The sequence below is a fragment of the Corvus hawaiiensis genome, chromosome Z (genome assembly GCF_020740725.1).
Source record: "Corvus hawaiiensis isolate bCorHaw1 chromosome Z, bCorHaw1.pri.cur, whole genome shotgun sequence".
NCBI classification, from domain to species: domain Eukaryota; kingdom Metazoa; phylum Chordata; class Aves; order Passeriformes; family Corvidae; genus Corvus; species Corvus hawaiiensis.
Window position 1 is genome coordinate 50,484,417 of NC_063255.1, and position 20,505 is coordinate 50,504,921.

General features: G+C 38.3%; 1 long non-coding RNA gene across 1 annotated transcript; it reads left to right on the plus strand.

The window, feature by feature from the left end:
* The first annotated feature begins 55 nt into the window (after positions 1-55).
* On the plus strand, positions 56-19,932 carry LOC125320543. The gene is made up of 2 exons (XR_007201170.1): positions 56-305; positions 15,672-19,932. It is a non-coding gene; the product is annotated as an uncharacterized LOC125320543 (long non-coding RNA).
* Positions 19,933-20,505: the final 573 nt, after the last annotated feature.

Here is a 20,505-nt window from a genome sequence, read left to right on the forward strand (position 1 = left end):
CCCCGGCCCCGCCCCGCCCCGCCCCGCCCGCAGCTCCCGTTCGAAACGGGGTCGAAGGGCTTTGGTTGGGTTGTTTTTTCTGGTGTTCGCGGGTGATGAGCGGCGTGGGCAGGAGGCGGATCCCGAGCTTGGGACCATTCCTAAAGAGCTCGCCTCGCGTGAGGTGAAAGCTGAACCCTCGCAGCGCGGCGTTTGCTCTGCGCTGCTGCGCGGATGGCATCGCTGGCTGGCTGGCTGAATCCAAAGCCTCGGGAGATGTACGCTTGTAAATCCTTAAACTGAAGTGGCCTCTGCCCCCACGACTGGTTTGTAATCTTAGAAATATTTTGGGGTTCTTGCTTCCCCTCTCTTGCCCCCCCTTTTTGCTGCTGAGTGGAACTCATTACAGGAGTAAATTGTGACCACTGCCGTATCTCTGGGCTTTGCTCTATCCCCACCCTGACAAAACAGCCTCCATTTCCAAAGTGGTTTACAGTTTCCAGGTTGGGTTTTTCATTTGAGCAGAAGGAAGATTTGGAGTTGTGTAGAAACTGTACCTCCTGAAGCTTTGGTTGTGTGACATTTTATATACATCATTAATTTTAAATGTCTGTAGTGAAATGTGGCTGAGCACGTGTTCTGGCTTTCGCGATTTCTCAGTCTGAAAAGTTTGGCAAAGTTTCATCAGAACTTTCCTCGTGATTGCCAGTTTATTGGGCTAGAAGAACTTCTTGATATACATTGCTACAAATATTCTTCTATTGAAACAAAACTTCTGGAAAATCCATGCTTAAATGTAAGCAAATCTTAGTATGTCTAGAGAATGAATCAGTTTTTATTTCATATTGCTGTTTATCTGTTGCAGTATTAAAAAGAACTGAGGGCATATTTGAAAATATTTGGGGAAATTGTTTTAAACAAACCCAGTTTTGTTTATATGGAAAAAAAGTTTCAGGAAATTCTTTGGACATTTACCAGCAATTAGCTGGCCCCTGGATGGCACTCTTGTGCCTACGATTCTGCTTTGAAGTCTAAATATTTAAACAAATACAACTGTTGTCAGCTGTCTCTGCAATGCATTTTATCTGCAGGATCTAGCATTTGGATCTTGTTATATTTTAATGTTTAATTTCTAACTGGTGCTCAGGCATCTCCTGTGAGTGAACTGCAGCAAAATCACCTTTGACTGAACTTTTTATCAAGTCTTACATGGAAGTGAGGTTAAGCCAGACTAGTCCTTCAGCGTATTACTTTTGAGTTCCATTTAGGATGTTTCTGAAAGCGGTGCTGGATGTTCAGTAGCAGTCTAGGTTTCATTTGGATCAGTAAAAAGCCAACTGAAAATACTTTGAGCTCATCCCTTCATCTTGTAGTAAAGGAATTTTGTTCCAACAGGAGCTGATTTTCATTTAAAGCATTCGCTGAGAGTGCTTTGACTCTCACTGCAGATGTGGGGTGTTTACCACAGCTGCTGCTTCATAAAAATTCTGACTTGGACAGTTATATCCAGTTTACTGAAATTCAGCCAACCGTCATGGGTGATCTTTTCTTTGGAGTGATCTTTTCTTTGTAGTACCACCAAGGTCAGGCAGCTATAGTGTTCTACATGAGAAGGAGCTGAATTTGACTGTATCTGAGTACAGATTAGTCTTGGATGTGATACGCATAATGCCGTCAATGTACTTTTAAGAATTACTGGATATAATCTCACATCTAGATCGGATTTGTTTGCACTGAGTGTAAAACTGGATTGCAGAAACTCCAGAAGGAAAGATCTTCCAAGGAAAATAAAGTGCTTCTTCCTTTTGTCTTGATATTTCATGCAAAACTAATCCCTAGATATGCCAGTCTTAAATTCCATTGTGCATCTTAGCAAAGAGAAAGACAAAAGCAGGACCAGGGAGCCAGCTGCGGTTCTGTGAATCCAACCAGTGCAGGCCTGGTCTCACATCAATTAGAGTTGTTCCCTGTCTGTGTAGCCTATTGGGTAATAACTTCAATTTGCCTTTCCATTTCGTCTGAATACTGAATTAACTTGCTTTGAAAGTTTCTTGTAGGCCCTGGTGACATACTTCTGGCCCTTTTTCATCCAACAATTTTGTTTTCTTCTCAGTCATTGCTGAAAATAAGTGAGTTTATTTCTTTCTCCCTTTTTAAACCTCACTGACCTTCCAGAGTTAAGAATCTTTGTGCCTCACAACTTCTTTGTTGGCCCTTTGTCATACTATATTTTGACTTAAATTCGTTCTGAGTCAAGATTTTCTTGTCAGCTTGTCACAGTCAGGATGCTCTGAGGCATTGCCCCATGTAACACATTCGTACTTTGGTGTTTTGTTCTGATGTTTCTTCCTGTCATGTCAGTATTTAACTCCAATATTTTGGCACTTATTCTCAGTGTTGGAATGCATTTTTCTGAACCATTTTCTCTCCTTTGAGAACAGCTGTGTGTGTATTCATGTTGCAGGGCAGCACGTATTTATGGGCCTCGAAGATGGTGAAGGGCCTAGAGGTGGAAAGCCATATGAGGTCACTGGGTCTGTTCAGCCTGAAGAAGAGGATAAGGGAGGCCTCACTGCAGTTACAACTTCCTCATGAAGAGAAGTGCAGGGGCAGACACTGATCTCTTTTGTGTGGTGACAGTGACAGGACCCAAGGGAGTGGCCTGAAGTTGTGTCAGAGGAGGTTTAGGTCAGATATCAGGACAAGGTTCTTCACCCAGAGGATGGTTGGGCACTGAACAGGCTCCCCTGGGAAGCCTGACAGAGCTCAAGAAGGGTTTGGACAATGCTCTAAGGCATGTGGTGTGATTCTTGGGGTGTCCTGTGCAAGGCAAGAGTTGGACTTCAGTGATGGGTCCCTTCCAGCTCAGGATATTCTACAATTCTATGATTCTATTTGTAGGACATAAGATGTTGCAGAACAATACAGGGGAGTTGAAATGGAAAACTATTTAAAGAAAGAGGGGGTTATGGCTGGGTCCATTTCTCTCCCTTTATCTTGGCGCGCTCCAGGTTCATGTGATGTGGTAGCAGCTGTGTAGACCATCTTGTAGCTACAACTGGCCTTGATCCCAGAGGCCATGCATAAAAGTTATATTTTTGGAGTACTTACTGAAATATGTGATTATTGCAGACTGACTCTTGCGTTCATATGCTCAGTACAGATGTAATGAAATATGTACGAAGTTTGTTTTGTATTGGAAATGACAAGAAGTAAATTGTAGAAATTTCAATTAATCTTTCATGTTTTGTGAATCAAATTTAAACTTTAAGAAGCTTTACAGAAAGAAGTGCCAGTAATGTTAGCTAGACACTGAGGACCACAAAACCAGAAGGTTTTCTGCAACTTGTAGTTTCCTGCAGCTTGTGCTTTGACTTTTGCCAGAGGAGTTTCTTTATACTGATACCAAGACATCTCTTCTGGGCTTGCTCCCTTTCTTTTTGTCTTGACGATTTAAAGCTGTGGATGCTCTAAAATGAGTTACCTCCCCTTAGTTTCAACCAATCCCTTTCCACTAATAAGGAACAAAACTTAGTAGATATAACTGAAAAAATAACAGTTTACTAACATGCAAAACAGCAACAGGCAAAAAAAACCCCCCAAAAAACAATCACTTAACACAAAATCACTAAATCTCAGGAACCCCACAGGAACATGGAGACACCCAAAATGGTGGGGGGGTACTGCCCCCTCCCAAGACAGCAGCCCCCACTGCCAACTATGTGTAGGGAGACAAAGGGAAGGTGGTGTCCGCCTCTGCCACAGGATATGAATTCTTATTTACATAGGAAAATTATTGAAAAAATATATAGTAAAAAATTCTTTCATGGTTTATAAACATGTTCTATGAAGACTTTCGACTATTAAGACAGAATAGAAAAGTTTGCTCTTATTATTGCAATTATTTTCCGTATTGCTTTCTTCACTTTTGAGTCTTCATACACACATACCTGTGTTACTGTCCTTATGTACTCATTAGAACACATGCTTTGGTGAAACTCACTATATTTACATCATAAGTGATCATATCCCTGTTATTAAGAAAGCAGAATTAACATTGAGATTCCTTCGTACTTAAAATTCATTCAACATTCAGCAACACACTGGGAATTTAAATTTTTTTAAAAATTCTAAATTTAATTATTATTTTAATGTATATGAAAACAGAGCTTGGAAAGAAGATTTTGTGGTGAACTCCAGCCTGAGATATTAAATGTGTAAAGCACATTGTTTTCTTCTGCAACCCATCATAAACACATCACTGAATAATTCCTATATCCTACATTTTCCTTTTTTACGAAGCAGTTCCAGTAGTTCAGCTGACTATTTCAATTGCTTGTTGTGTGAGGCCGAAATTTTCCCTTATTACACACAGGTAAAATGTTAAGTAAAAAATGGGGTCCTAAAGTCTGCTAGATTCCTTAAGTATTATTATAAATTTTAAAACTATATATAATTTCCAATAAAATGTTGTGGGTAACCCAAAACATTCCATATCCAAAAATTGTTAAGACCTGGTTGGTGAGTTTGGAGTAGAAAAAAACACTTCTATGTTTCAGTCCACAGATGACCGCTGAATTTATGATAGCAGAAAAGACTACTCAAAGGTAAGATTCAGGGGGAGAAAAAAGAGCAAGCTCTCTCTGATCCCTTGCAGGAGGAACACTTGAAAATAAACTGCAGAAGCACTCTGAAGAGATCCCATGAGCAAAAAATGGACGGTGGTTCTTTGGCATGGCTCTCAAACAACAGATGTGCCGGGAAAGATGAGAATGAAGTGGGTCTGACTCATTCACAGAGAGAGGTTGTTGGAATTCTCAGTAAAAAATGCACAGGGAATGCACACCTGTGGTGTCTACAGTTAGAGCTACACAGGATGAGTCTGCATACCCAGTCCCTGAAGAGGAATTTGGAAGTGGGTGATGGAGCTTAGAAATAGATGGGACAGGGGTCTATGGGATAGTACTGGAGTGACTGATGGGATTAATGGAGCTGATTGCTGTCTGTATTGCAAAGAAAAAGCTGCAGAAAGGAGTGGGAAAGAAAGGGATGAATTGTAGTATGAAATTTTAAGTGAGTGGGATCAGGAATAGCATGGAATCTTTACTATGAATAGAGAGGTGTGAACAGACAAGTAGAGGAGAAACTTCTTGGCTAATATGGAAGAGAATTTCTCATCTGTAGAATAGTTTTAGTTACTTATGTGAAAATACAAAACAAAACATCATCGTTTAATTGTACTCTGACAATTCAGAAATTATTTTGTCCCAGAATTTCAATTTGGTAAGCATAAATTTTATGTGTAGAGAAGTCTGAAGGCAAAGTTTGTCACACCGTATGTTAGGCTTTTAAACAGGATGTTTAATCAAGCAGGAGTCAAATCAGGATTATTTGTTACTTCCATTCCTTTCAGAGGGCAACACAGGGATAATTCCAGAGAGCACTTAAGTTTATCTATGATCTTGTTGCTGAGGGTAACAGAAGTCTAGGGTGATCAGATTCTTAACCTAAATGCCTCAATTAAAAATTAGTTAAGCAGGATGAATCTTGGCATTGATGTCAAATTGTAGTTGTGAACAAAAACTCAGAAATACAGAAAGAGAAACTGGAAGTTACTGTCTGCCTAAGTCTGAAATCATAAACAGATGTGATTTACTCCAGATGCAACAAAGTGATCCTTGAGTGCTCCCTTCAGTAATTAAAAGCCTTTGAGTCAGTGTCATCTTTCATCAGGTTCATGTACAAAAGCAGCTGAGGAATTGGAGTCTTGTAGTGTATTCCAGTGGGCACCTGACTGATCAAGATTTCTCTCTGTTTCCTTTCCCCTTTGGAACTGATCTAGGAGTTAAGTCTAAAGCTGAGCAGAATTCAGGTAGGATTCCTCCCTCAGGAGTCCAGTCAAAGGAACTCATCAAACTCCACAGATCAGAAAGTGATCTGTGAAGCTTCCTGACTTCTAAAGCAAAGCTTTAGTTTGGTAAATCAAATGATTAAAGTACAAAGAGTACTACTTTGGAAATTGCATACTTGGACAATACTGTTATGTGGTGATTAATGAAAATCATGTTTCAGTGTTGATACTAATAATGTTGATATATGAGAAAGATAAAAGACATACAAGAACAAATTTTAACAATGTAAGTTCTCCAAATTTTTCCGTCTACTAGTTAACAGTTACTTTTACCAGAATGTGCAAAGGATTGTGGCATTTTAACTTGAGTTTTTTTAAAGGCATTGTTTCTTCATATCATAGTCTCAAAGTAAACTAAATTTTTTCTAGAAAAAAAAAAAATCACTTTTTTTCCCAATGAAAATCAGCAAATGTAAACAAAAGTTTGGAATGCACTATAAGTTTTCTTAAAGTAATTAGTTGTACACAACAGTTCTTGGAACACTCAAATTTTCTGTCACTGGTCTTTTGACTTTAAAGAAACAGCTGCTGTCACTTAGGTTATGAGCATAATCACAGAACAAATGGAAGTTCTAAGAAGTTTGGGTATCTAAAAACATGAGTAAATGTTGCAATATTAGGTGCATATTGAATTTGATATCTCATATATATTTCGTAAGCTGCCTTTACATGTCTTCACCGGACCATCTGTTACATCTTTGAATAGGAAAGTACATTACTGGTCAATTTCAGGATACATATAATATAAGAGATGGATTGTAGCAGCTTGAGAGCAGAAAGTTCTACTTGCAAGCATGTGAGTCCAATTAATGGACATTTCTTTGTAGTATCAAGTTTTCAAGCATAACTGCATCATTTCTTTCATCAAAATGAGCAAAAGGTTAAAACAATTTTGGATAATTTCTCTTCGATATGTGGTTTATGAAACAGGCTGATTTTTATTTTACACAATTTATAGGAACAAAAAACCTGGGAGACTTTATACTTTAAAGCTGGACAATGTTTTTTGGTTCTTTTTTTTTTCGTGTGTGTGTGTGTGTGTGTGTATGTGTGTGCTCCTGGCTTAGAACTAGTTTACAATTAGTCTTAGAAATCTAATGTTAATACCTAAACACAATTTTATGATGCAACTTTGAGAGTAAGAGTCTGTGGTGAAAATTCTGACTAATGAATCTGTAGCTCCAGCAGCATTAGCAGAATCATGTTTCAAGGTTTTTAAAAGTGGAGTTGAAAAATACAGATGAAAATTTAATAAGTCTTTTTAATTTACAAGGTTGTTGAACCACTACAACCAGTAAAAAGTGTTTCATTTAAAAGCACTCCATGTCCTTGCAAAAGAGTACATTATGTGATATACCCAGAGTTTATGTAACATGGGATCCTTTGGCAAAGATTAAACATACTGAGCTTTCAAGCCACAGAATGATGGAGAAAATCTGGTGTCTTTCCAATGTCAGAGCTGTTGTTGAATGTTTGCTGTGAAACCACTAAACACAAGATAATTTCCTGAATTCTAAAAACTTGGGGCTGACATGGTGGAAAGCAACTTTGCAGGAAAGCACCTTGGTGTCCTGGTGGGCACTAGTTGACCATGAGCCAGCAATGCACCCTCATAGCAAAGAAGGCCAGAGGTCTCCTGGATTACATTAGGAAAGGCAATGCCTGCCAGTAGGTTGAGGGTAGTGTTCCCTCCTCTCTATCACATGTGAGACACATCTGCAGCTGTCAGTCCATTTCTAGGCTTCCCAGTGCAAGAAAAACATGAACATCCTGGATCAAGTCAAGTCAAGGACCGCATCATCAAGGAGCAGGCAAGAGAGCTGGGACTGCTCAGCCTTGAGAAAGCTCAGGGGGACCTTACCAATGAATGTAACTGTGTGGTGGGTGTAGCGGTGCCTACTTGATAGGACAAGAGGCGGTGGGGTGCAAACTGATAATAATATCAAAACCCAGCGTATAAGTAAGTTTTTAGTGTTTATTGTCCTACATTGAAACAGGTAAGTGATGGGAAGAAGAGTATGCAGTTCCTAACTGATCAGTATTTATATCTCAATTCTTTGGTGGTTTTTTGAGCAACTTTGTCATATCTTGAGGGAACACATCAATGGTATATCTTATTTTGGTCAGAGGAACACTGCTAGAGTGATGAAAATATGTTAGCCAACAGACTTGAATGATTTGAACAAAAGAGAATGCACTCCTTCTTCTGGGTGTCTTTTCCTTTTTTCTGATGTGATTTTTTATGAAGGTGGCCTTCCTTTTCTGTAGCAAGTGAGGAATATACTAGAACATGTAAGACTCAAGGATGTTGTTACTGCATAAAAATATTAAGCACCTGCCATGGTTTTCTTCACACACTCCAGATTAGGCCTGGCTTTTCAGTCCACTGAAGACTATTCTGAGTAGAGATTCTACCTGGTGATTGTCAGGGACTTCCCTGTAGGAGCTTGGGGTGGGTTGGACGGTCAGGACGGACGGAGATGAGAGATCTCTGAAGTCAGATCTTGGAACATGCGGTTTATTGCAAAGGGCGTGGGTACAGGGGCACTGCTTAGAGCTGCCAGACTCAGCTCGGAGCAGGCCCAGGAGAGCAAGAGTGTAAAAGTAAGAGCAAGTAGGTAAGAGTGGAGTAAGCGAAGAGGAGGTAAGTAAGAGAGTAAGCGGGTCGGGGGTAAGTAGAGTGGATTCTGAAGTCCTGGTTACAATACAATAAATCATCTTCTGTACTGAATATTCTAATTGTCACTAACCAATCTAATACAAGATACAAATCCTATAGCATTTACATACAGCCTATAAGAATTGTTATATTACCATAGAGTATTACATCTTAACTCCTAAAAACTACTCTTTGGACCCCTTCTGCTGAGCTAGTAGGGTCTGCTCTGACCCTTGGACCTGCCTGCAAGCAGAGGGTATTGTTCAATCAAGAGGGGATTACTTTCAGTCAGCCATACCATTGTTTTCCAGTTGTTCAGTAACTAAGACTTGGTATCTCAAAGGTGGCCTTCATTTCGATGTCGCTTATAGTTTTCATATTCCCAAAATCTTTTGTCAGGCAATCATATTTATAAGGCTTTCCTGTTTCATCTTCCCCAACATCTCCCCTGTTCTGATGAACAACTAAGATATTAGACACAGTCCTACTCGTCATTTTTTGCACACACTGAAGTATACAAGGTACTGCTACTAAAACTATTACTACTAGAATAATCAAGCCTATTTTACAGAGTTCCCTTAGCCAAGGTGCAAAGCTCCAACCATCAAACAAACTGTCTAGCCAAGACGGGTCATCTGTTGTAATTTGGTTAGCCAGGTCCCTTAGGTTTTGTAGCTGTTTGTGAATGGAAACAGAATGATCGGATAAGTTCATACAGCATAATCCTTCAAAATCTTCACAGCCATGCCCATGTGCTAATAAAAGATAATCAATGGCAGCTCTATTTTGTAAAGTGGCATGGCTGACACTTCCCGATTTTTTTCTTCCTGTCTCTTTTTCAAATTGCCTAAATTACATACATACGGTCTTGTTTCTGACTTGGTCTAACTTCCATTTCTGAAATAAAAGCCTTTCTATGATGCCATAAACTGTGGAACAGAATATGAAAGTAATCACATCTGTTGGCTTGGATTTTTTTCATTTTTCTTGCATTTCATTAAATTTTCTAATGAGCACTCCAGCAATTTTATTAACCTCTTTATTTTAATTTATCATAACTGTAGGAAGAATGTTCTAATTTCTTCTTTGCTTTTTTTCTTGATTTTTTAAGCATTGGCAAATTTGTTAAGCTTGCTAATAAAATATTAGGGAGAGTTTTTTTTCACTGCTTTGGTATTTGTGTGTGTGTGCATATGTGTGTTGTGGATCTGTGTCTTTGCTTTGATACTGCATGAGAGAATAAATAGAAAATTCTTTTGCACTACTGAGAAAAATTTAGAGGAATTAGTTCACAAGGCCTCCATAAGACTACTGCAGCAGCCTCTCCACAGCTTAGTTACTGCAGACATGGCTCTTCACAGATTTTGTTTCTTTTGAAGCAAATAGAGTAGGAGAGGAGCTAAGTGAATTACCTGGCTTTTCTGTTGCATCTGTTGCAACAGAAAACTCTCAGTAGCATTGACAATAGTGTCAGGCAGTCTTTCAGTCACAATATTTCTGGGTTTTATTAGTTTTCTATGGGGATGACTGGCTTGATATAGTAAGTAAATTTGCATATGCGTTCTGAAAATAGTCACCAGAAGTAAATATCCAGAAGTGGGAGGCAGTGGGGTGATTACCACTCTGAATGAGTAGCAGTTATTTTAGGAAGAAATGCCTGTACATAGAGAACAAGTTCTCTGCCACTGAATGTACAAAATCTCTACAACCCTTAGTAGTATCTTGATCAATATCTGGTTGTAGTTCTTCGAATCATAGCATCATGTCTAGAAAATAACAAATATATTCATGATGTTCCAATCAGAATGAAGCATGTGTAAAGTGCAATTTCCAAGTGAATATATGAGTTAGAACTTCTGTGAAATGATTCTCATCATTTAATTTCTTGATGTCCAATGATGAATACCCATGTCTGGGAAAATTTCACAGAGGAAAACTGTCATAAAATACATGTTAAGAAGGTCTTTTAAGACTGCTCAGGCTTGGTTTGCTCAAAATTCTTGCTCGAATTTCTATCAAGCAAGGAAATAATTTTGTTTTATGCTTTAACTTTATGGCCTATCTACTGCAGTAGCAACATTTTAGCCACTGGTTTCCAAGGGAAAGGTTATGTCAGTCCTTCTGATTTCTCATTCATTTTGTTGATAGGTGAAAGACCTGACTCTGCATGACATTTGTGCAGTGCAAGTTTTGGAAGGCAGATAGAAAGTTGATAGCTCAGCCTCCATATGACTTCTCTGCATAACTTCTGGGGGTTAATTAATGCTAATGGCTTCTGATTGTACTCCTCACCCTGGCATGGGCGCTCCTTGGGAAAGAAGCAAGGTCAGGATAGTTCTTACCCACTGAATTGTTCTCTGCAGTTGGTAGCAGCAGGCTATTAGGATGCTTTAATTTATTTGAAGGTCAAGAAAGCCAATTGCAGGGCTGCTGGATGTTCCAAACTGATACAAACTCCTTGCTGAGCATAGCTCAACTGGGAACCAGAAAATCTAGGCTGTAATCATATTGGAAATCTGCAGTGCAAAAGCACTTTTGTGCTTAGGCTTCACACATAAAAAGTTTGGCTTCAGCTCATGTAAATAATTCATCTGCTTAGTCATATCTTTTTTATACAAGTTAAATTCAAGTATCTCATTAAAGCTGGAAAATAAAGATTACTCTAGAGTCGGGCTGAGTGGTTTGGGATGGGCACAGGGTTAGTCTCGTTGTAATGATCTGACCAATGGGGATTTTTCTACTACCATGAGGAGATACTTCTTTCAGAGATGATGAGTTTTTTTTATGATGCCATTAAAGTGAAAAATTGGTGAAAAAGACCAGAAACCAATTTCCACACTGCTTTTTGAATGTTTATATAGTCATTAACGTAATACATGGACATCCCTGAACTGTGCAAGTACAACAAGAGGAATGAGGACATTCACCTTGCACACATAGCCTGAAAAGCACTCTGTGTATAATTTATTTTTGTGCCCTGGTGTCAAACTAGAAACCTGAAGGAAAAGAGTTCAATATTAGATGGTTGTAATTTAAGATAATGGTTAATTACACCAATTTTTTCACTTACTGCTTAAACCAGCTTTCCTATTGTGTAGAACAACACTTGGAAGAACATCTAGACTAGAAAAATCTTGCTACACCTTTCTTTGTATTATTGTCTGAGAGTTTGTGGAAAAGTAATCAATAAATTATGACTTCTTTATTTAAAGAAGTTGCTCTACAGACTTTGTTTAGCTATATTGGTTTTGTAACAGACGTGTTACAAAATTTCTTCCATGTGTGATGCTTTGGCTTGTTCTGTTATTGACTCATAAGATGGGTGCTCCCCCTGAGAACCCTGATTTGGGTTGTGTATGGTACTTTATGCTTGTAATATTGTAATTTCTAAGGGAAAAATTATCATTTTCTGATTTTCTAAAAATTTCGATATTTTCAGCAGCTTTCTTTCTGCATTCTGAATATTAGAGAAAGACTATATGTTCTTGATACACAAGAAGGTATCTCATCAGGTGCTTAATTAGTGTTAATCACGTTAATATGACAGTCATTTGAATATTTTCATCAACTCTCGTATAGCAACTTAATTTTAAATTTGGCAATGCGTTAGGAATTAAAGATTCTCTTGGTTGGTTCTCATAGATCTTGTGCATGAACTTCTAATGTCTTCTATGAATTGCTTTACATACTGAAGTTAAACAGATTTGCTGCAAGTATAGCAAGGTCAAGAGTTCAGGTTTTGGTATTCTCTGTGTTACATATAGAAATAGCTGTTCTGGTGTCTATGGTAAAGGATAAAGTAGAAATAGACCCAACCATTGGATTTTGAGTAAATCATACAATCTCTTCTCCCTTCATTTCTGAATTCCAGCTTCTATTCCTCTGTTTTCCTTCTCTGAAATGAGTAAGTTTAACCCAATGGGGTTTGGGTTTTTCGATAGCTCTGAGTTGGCTACTGCTGGACTTTTAAACAAATACTTTAATAAAATTTGTTCATCCCCACAGCAAATCATTTAGACCCTCTATAACTAAACCTCTTTCATTGTTATGCTTGTCAGTTCACTGGGAAGAAGTGTTATGTGCATTTTGAACACCTACAGTGAATTGAGGAATGACTGCACTGGCAGAAGAGGTCAGTACTTCTGATAGTCTGAAAGATGAAAAAAAGCATAAGTCTTGCAAAATTTTAGTTTATCTGGCTTGTAGAAAGCCTATGTGAACTTCAGGATGATGCACGTAAGTGAGGAAATCGTACAGTTTGTTCGCTGTTATAACTAGGAGGTCCAAAACCCTAGTAACCACTAACATTCATTTACGTGGATGTTCAGGTGCATTTTGTAGCATATTTTTAGGTATATGTTAATCAAATTGATTTTCAGTCTGCTTAAGTCAGGAGAGAGAAAATAGTTTATAGAAATTTTAGTGTAATACTGACCAAATTCTACCCATTTTCTGAATACAAGTCCATGCAAGTGCTTGCTGAATTATGGTGAGCAGGTTTTAAGTAATTTGTCTGATGTGTGTACTTCCACATAATAGCCTGTGAATATAGTTAGCCACATAACACAGGCGGTGGGATGCACCACATATATTGGAACAGGAAGTGTTTTCTTTCTCTAAGAAAGAGTGAAAATGTAAAGGTCATGTTTGTACCTTTATGTCAGGCAATTACTAATTAAGGTGGATATGAAAGAAGTTCAGCTTTTAATGTCACCAAGCAATGCCTTCAGACATCACTCAAAAGTCAGATCTGATCATGTAATTTCAGTTATTTTTAAAAATTTTACCCACTAATAAATAAACAGCCTATCTTCTACTGTCATAATCTGGAAGCACCATTGGGAAGAACGTGTTCAGTGACTGAAGAAATTTTTAGGTGTTCATAAGCATGTGTGTCCTATCTTTTGTTCTGTTGATACCAAAGTTCTTTTATTTATAAGAACGAAAAGTAAGGCTACTATTGGAATTTTTAAAGGACTTTTTACTGCTAAAAGGGACAGATTTCTTAAAAGTTCACACCATTTAATGGAAATTGTTTTCAGTCTTGACAGCAGGGGCAAGGTGCAGCAGTGTTCACATAGAGAGATCTTTTTCATGATTAGGAAACTCTTAGCACATGTTTATCATTAGCTGATTTTGCTGCCCTGGAGTTTTCTCTCTGTTAATATCTGAGACCCAGAAAACAGATAAGTAAGTTAAAAATCTATGAATAATTTTTTGAAATTTAAATTCAGTCACAAGATTCTTGGTATTATTGGAAGTTATGAGAAACTGGCCAGGAGATTTTACTTTGGTTAGAAGGAAATACTCTCTATAGTGTATTACAAGCTTGACATCTTGTATTACAAGTTCTCCCATAATTTAGGCTCTGGTTTATTTAGAATATATATTATTTACGTATTATATAGATAATATAATAGCACAGGTATAAAATGCATGTATGCTTACAAGGTAATGCTTAGATATGATCTTGACTTTAAGGATGTATTTCAAAGTTTTTATGAACAACAAGGACTTAGTTGTAAAACACCTTTGTTGCAGAATACCTTGGAGCTTTGTATGTCAGTAGAAAACAGTTTTGCACATACATCCTTAAATACTATTCTTTCCTTTTATTTAAGGAGTGCACCAAGGTTTGCTGAAAGGTTACTTTGTTATTCACCTTCTTATAAGAAAAAATAAATTGCAGTTAGAAATTCATGGTTTTCTGAAATATGTAAAATCAATCCTTACATCTACAGCCTCTGTTACTCAGTTTTAGATGTGAAGACCAGCTCATGTCTATAATCTCTAATTCTCAACAGAGCAGGAAATGTGAGGAGCAGAATTGTACTAACAATAATATGACTACTGATTCATTCCTGCTTGATACCAGGGTGGTTACTTCAGGAGCTCTCTGTAGGGGACCTGTCATTACTAATGGTTGTTGCCAGTGTGGTTTGTGGCAGTAGCTGAAAGCAGAATTGCAACTTCAAATTTCAGCAGTTGAAGTTAGAGGGTAGTGTTGCTCAAAGACCTCTTCAGTACTGCATGAAAGGTGGAAAAACTCCAGATTACAATATTTTAAGTAGTGAGATACAGACTTTAATACAGCTCAGCCAATACAAGAAATACATGAATGTGTATATGAAGCAGTCAGATATATGGTCGGATACTGCTCAACCAAGGTAAGAAATATGTTTCTTCAGTTGTTCCTTTTCACTTCTTTACAAGGAACACCCAAGCAGTTATGAGACTGAGGTGGCAATCTCTTTAGGAAAGTACAACTGGGCAAAACATCCTTGAAAACACCTTAGATAGCATAACAACCACCCACAACCGTCTCAGTACAACATATTATTATATACACCTCTTGCAAGGGAAGAAGATGAAGGAGCAACAATTCCATAAGGCATGTTCTCTTCTCAAACTGATATATCATATGGAGCAGGAAGAGAGAAAATCTGTCTTCCCATACGTGTTCTGAGGTCCTCACTGGAGACATTTTTGTGTACATCTGTATGCAGGAGTGGTATATGAATATCCTTACTTACGTCAGTCTACATTGCAACTTTTGAAATATAATAGAACTTTCAGTTCAGTCTTCATGGTCATAACTGAATTTATATTATGGCATTACACTTACTCTACAGGTACTAACCCTATGCTGGAAACTAACTCTCATTTCAGTAATGTTTAATTTCAGAATAATTTTTTGTCTAATAACTTAAAAAATCATATTACCAAGCTCTGTATTTTTAGATTAGATTTCAGTTATGTAAATCATAAATAATTTAGTTCATTAGTTTCCATCACTGTACTGATATATGTGTTGTTATAATATATTCTTTTTATGTTCCTGGGATATTCAGGGTACTGAAGCAAATGGCTGTTGGGGCATTGAGTATTGTTTCAACACTTGTTCCCAACATCTGTTTCTCATTTGAACTTTCTGTACTCCTTTATTTTCGTGCCCTGTCTGGGCCTCTGTGAAACAGAGCTGCCGAAAGGGAAAATAAAGAAAAAAGAAGTTTCTGGTCCCTTGAAACTCTGGTCAGGCAGCAGTGTTCTGCAATATTTTCTTTTTACACCACCAGACATGCAAAACGTGTGCTGTCTCTTATTCTACATTTTTTCTTGCAGGAAAAACTCTAGCCAACTTTATGACAGAAGAAAAGAAGCAAAAAAGGCTGATACATGATTCCCAGGTTCCAGAGGATGTTTTAGACATTGTGGTCTGCAAACAGATCTACCAGTCTGTTGATCTGGACTAAGTCATCCTTCACAGGAAAATAATTTACCAGGACTCAGTGGGCAGCAATCCTTTTGAGAGCGCTTACCTCGAAGAGCCAAGATATTCCAAAGACTTGTGTCGTGAATGTGTGTTTTAGGGTTGCTTAAAGAATCACTGGCAAAGGTATTGGCAAAAGCAGGGTTAGTGTAAAAGCAAAAGCATTACAAAGTTCGTTGCTAAGGTTCACCCTACTACTTACTAGATGGTTAAAGCACACAGAGAAAAAGCAAAGAAAAATCTAAACCCCTTCAATCTACGACCAAAATCAATCCAAATATTACCTGTGAGAAGGCTTGCGGGCTGAGGGAGGGGGGGAGGGAGGAGGAAAAGAAAGGGTAGGAAAGGATAAGGATCAAAAGAAAAAAGGAATAAAGAAGGACTTGCTGTTGACTCACAAGGTGTGGAGTAGACCCTCTTGCTAAATGGAGCCTAGGAAATTTTTGGCATAAAGGTTTAACAGCACTTAAACTTAACAGCACTTAATGTATAGCTTAAGTTAAACAATTGAACAAAGGATTCATACAGAATTTACTATAGCACCACAGTAACTCACAGGCCTAACTTACTTACAAATCTAAAATACTAAGAATCCAGGAGAGTAACATTCACAGCACATTTGATATGGCATGTTAACTCTAGCATGCATGCAGACCTCAAGGATGTTTAAGAGATACACTTCTGAAAAAATTCCCATTCAGTTCAGGGAAGTACTCGCGTCAGATGCGTTTGCATCTTCTCAGTGGGTGAAGGGGTGAGTCTGGAGGACAGGGCGTATTACCAGCATTGCTGTTTGGTGATCCTCTGAGTACAGCAGACCTGAGAGTTCGCTGGCTCTGAGAGGCCCCACTCACAGGCAAGAAGCTTCTGTAGTCCAGCAGAGCTCCAAGGCTCTCACTTTGGACCATGGTTTATAGGGTTAAAACAGAGTGAGCTTTGGTCATAATAACTTTTTCATCCTGGCTGCAATCCTAGTAGGTAACTTTCTTCAAAAAGTATTATTCCCCTTGGGCTGTTTTTCAGGCATGAAAAATAAATTTCCACTGTTTGTTAAAAACCAGGAGACAGCACTAGTTCCTGGGAACAGTGTTTCCAATAAGCTCAAGAAAAGCTGAGCTCAGGTGCTTTTCGTCAAGGCTGAAGCCTAATGAGCATTTCTCAGATCATAGTTTGGCCTGAGTGGGGCAGGGGAGGTACCGCCACAAGTTTTCAGGACATGGCACTCTGCTTGAGCTGGTCCAGGTTTCACTGGACAAGAACTAGCAGTACTACCCAAATCCCACTTCAACACGTGTCCAGTGGAGACATTTTAAGAACACATTAAGGAGGTTTAGTGGAACTGACATGTCTCTAGACTTTCTTTATTTTTTAAAGTAGACAAATATTTTCAGAAAATTCATTTAAATATAAATGGGCTGTGAGAATAAAATTGTATAGGATATTTTTCTAAAAGATGGAACGTTTTTCTTAGAATTCTGAGAAACTGAAATTTGTCTAGAGCACATTGGCAATGACTCATGGGATGCAGCAAAAAGGGACTCTGACACAAACTTCTCTGCCACTAAGAATGCATTTAGGTGACAGCAAAGTTGGTGCATTTGCAGCATGGTGCAATGCTGAGGGTGAAATCTGCTAGGAGTCAAAACACTATGCACAAAGTATGGTAAAGGGAGATTGGTGGAGGCTGAAATCTGTTTTGTCTCCACAGAAGTTCAGCTAGATACTGCTTTGAGAGTCAGCTCTCAGTTTTCGGGTAGGTTTTTTTTGTTGTTGTTGTTGTTTTTGTTGGGTTTGGTTGGTTGGTTGGTTGGTTGGGGGGTTTTTTGGGTTTGGTTGTTGGGTTATTTTTGGTTTGGTGGTTTTGGGGTTTTTTTTGGTCAGTTAGTGTATGATGACATTTCAGTGTTCCAGTAGTTGACAAGGGAAGAAAAGACTGTTTCTTACCCACTATACACTGCCTTTGCCTCAATGGTCTTTTTTGCCTTCCAGTTCCTTCTATGGTGAATTCAAATTTTTCAATCATGTAGCACCAGCCAGGTCAAAGAGAGAAGTTCATTTTGCATCGTGGGAAATGGTATTTGGAGAGCCTTGGCTGAAATGGATGCCTGACATAGAATTTCCATAATGCATTATAGGACCTGGGAAATGCTAGTTAATATTTTTTTATGTCAAAAGGACCTTTCCTTTTTGGTGCATTATAAGATATATGAGTCAGATAGACCAACAATTAAATGTTTAATTTTGACTTTATGTACGAAAAACAGGTTTCCTGTGGAAAATTCACAATGAGCTTTAGTATTAATATTACTTAAGCAACTGTTTATTCACTAAACATGTAGAACTGTGCTAGCTCTAGTAAATTTTTAAAAAAAAATTGAATCCAAGAGCCTTCAGGAAGACAAATATTTCAGTAGAAACTGGTGATCAAGCATCAGTTATGTTCTTTCTAGTTGAAATTCATAAGGAACTTATTTGTAAAGACTAGATACGATTTCTGTCATAGATATGTTTATATTAAGAGCATTGTGAGGAGTTACACTGAATGGAAAAGAGTTTCCCATGTCAACCATAAACATACAAAAACCAATGAATCACAGGCTTTCCTTTCCCCCCTGCTCACAGTCCTTACATACAGGATCCAGTTGTTCCAAATTTTGTTCTTGAAGCATTTGTAGACATTACTTCCTTAACAATTACTTAGTCTAAAAATGTTTATAACTAGAAACTTATGTTTTCAGGCAATAAACCAGTTCTGAGCTGTTATTCAGTCAGTTCCATAGATGATATCTCCCTAGTTTCATTCTCAAATGTGGATCGATTTATACACCTTGACGTACTTTGTTGTCACAATTCTGTCTTGCAAGCAAGACAATACTCCCTTGTGTAGAGATATGCCAGTTGTATGTTAAAAGTCATCTGCATAGTTTAAAAACAATAGCAGACAAGGATAAAGGATTTTAGTAGTCAATAATCCTATGTTACTTCTGTAAAACAGAGAAAATGCTGTGGATAGCAGGTAGGGCCTTCTCCATTTCTGCTCACAGAAGCAGAGAACTTAGGTGATACTTCAAAAAATTGTTAAAAATAGAAGCCCAGACTTAAATGCTTGACATGAACCAGGAAGGAAAAGTGGTCATACTGACAGATGTCATAGTTCTTACAGTCTGCTCCATGTGAAGGAATAATGTTGTGTATTTCATTGTCTGATGACAAACACTTCATTGCTCTTCACAGCACTGAAGAATAAAGCACCACAAATACTTTTTGAGGCTGCTAGGTAGTTATTATCATCATTGTTTTCAGATGCAAAAAACATCCCAAGTTTATTAACGGTCTAAGACAGAGCTAGGAAAAGAACTCAAAATTCTTGAATTCCAGTCCTTTGAGTTAACGAGATGACCTTTTCAAGACCATATCTCCTGTTTCTGGTGTTTTATTAGTACACAGCTGAAGAAAGAAAAGGGTTGGTTTGGTATAGTTCATTACTTCAGACTTTTCCTGTTAAGTCTGAATCTCCTGAAGGTAATGTGTGGGCTGACGTGTTTATCCTGTGTTACTGAATGAACATCAGGAGAAAAACACTGGTGAAGAAATAGTAAAGACTTTTAAAAAGAACTTGCTTCAAAAATTCTGGTTTCAGTAGCTCTTGTGAACCAAAGTAACAGTGTGATCAAAGTCTGTGAGTTACTACACCACAGATTCTAAGCAAGCAGCATGTGCAATTGAGCCTCCTGTTATGTGTCCAGGAAATTCCTTTCTCAGTGCTGTAAGTGTAATGTTACAAGACTTTGCATCTGGAAATTCCGAATTTTATTACTGCTTAATGAAGACTAAGTATTTTTTATTACTGCTTAATGAAGACTGAGTATTTTCACAGATCCCATCATCAGTTCTGCTCAGGCTGTTGTATGACAGCTTTCCACATGGAATCATAGAATGGGCTTGGGTTGGAAGAGACCTTAAAGACAATCTAGTTCCAACCCCCCTGCTGCTATGGGCAGAGACACCTTCAACTAGATCAATGTAGTAGTTTGAAAACAAATCAGTGGGAGGCATCAAGTCAGAGTAACAATTTAATAGGGAAATTTAAAAAACACGAAAGCAGAAAACACTGGTTTAAACTGACAGAGTCAGGACACAACCTGACACCCTGTTAGCCAGGGTGGTGGTAGCAGTCCAGTAAGATGGTGGCTGCAGTCCTCCTTGTGAGAAAAGAGACAACTCTTAGTTAAATAAAAAATTAGAATAATTTATTGAAAACAGAAAAATTGAAAAATTACAGAAATTAGAAAAGTATAAAAATTTGGGATCCTATGGCTCGATAGATGGTATGCCCCAGGACCGCAGAGATCTGAGATCTTCTGGCTGAGACAGCACTGGACCTCAGGTAGAGAAAAGGACTTGCAGTGCTGGGCTGACTTTTAGCTGGTCCAAAAGTCAGGGAAAAAAAAAATTATTAAAGGCTCCTTAATAGGAGTAAGGCTTTTAATGCCCAGCACTCATAACCACCACAGCTAGCCTGCAGAAAACTGCCCCCTCTTGGAGAGCTGCCTCATTGTTTTATAGTGCCTTTGCTCTGCCCCAGTCCGCCCACAGCCCGCCCGCAGCCCGCCTACAGCCCACCCCTTTGGTTTAAAGTGATTGGTGCTTTCCCTTTGATAGATCATCTCCGTCTACCAATAGCTC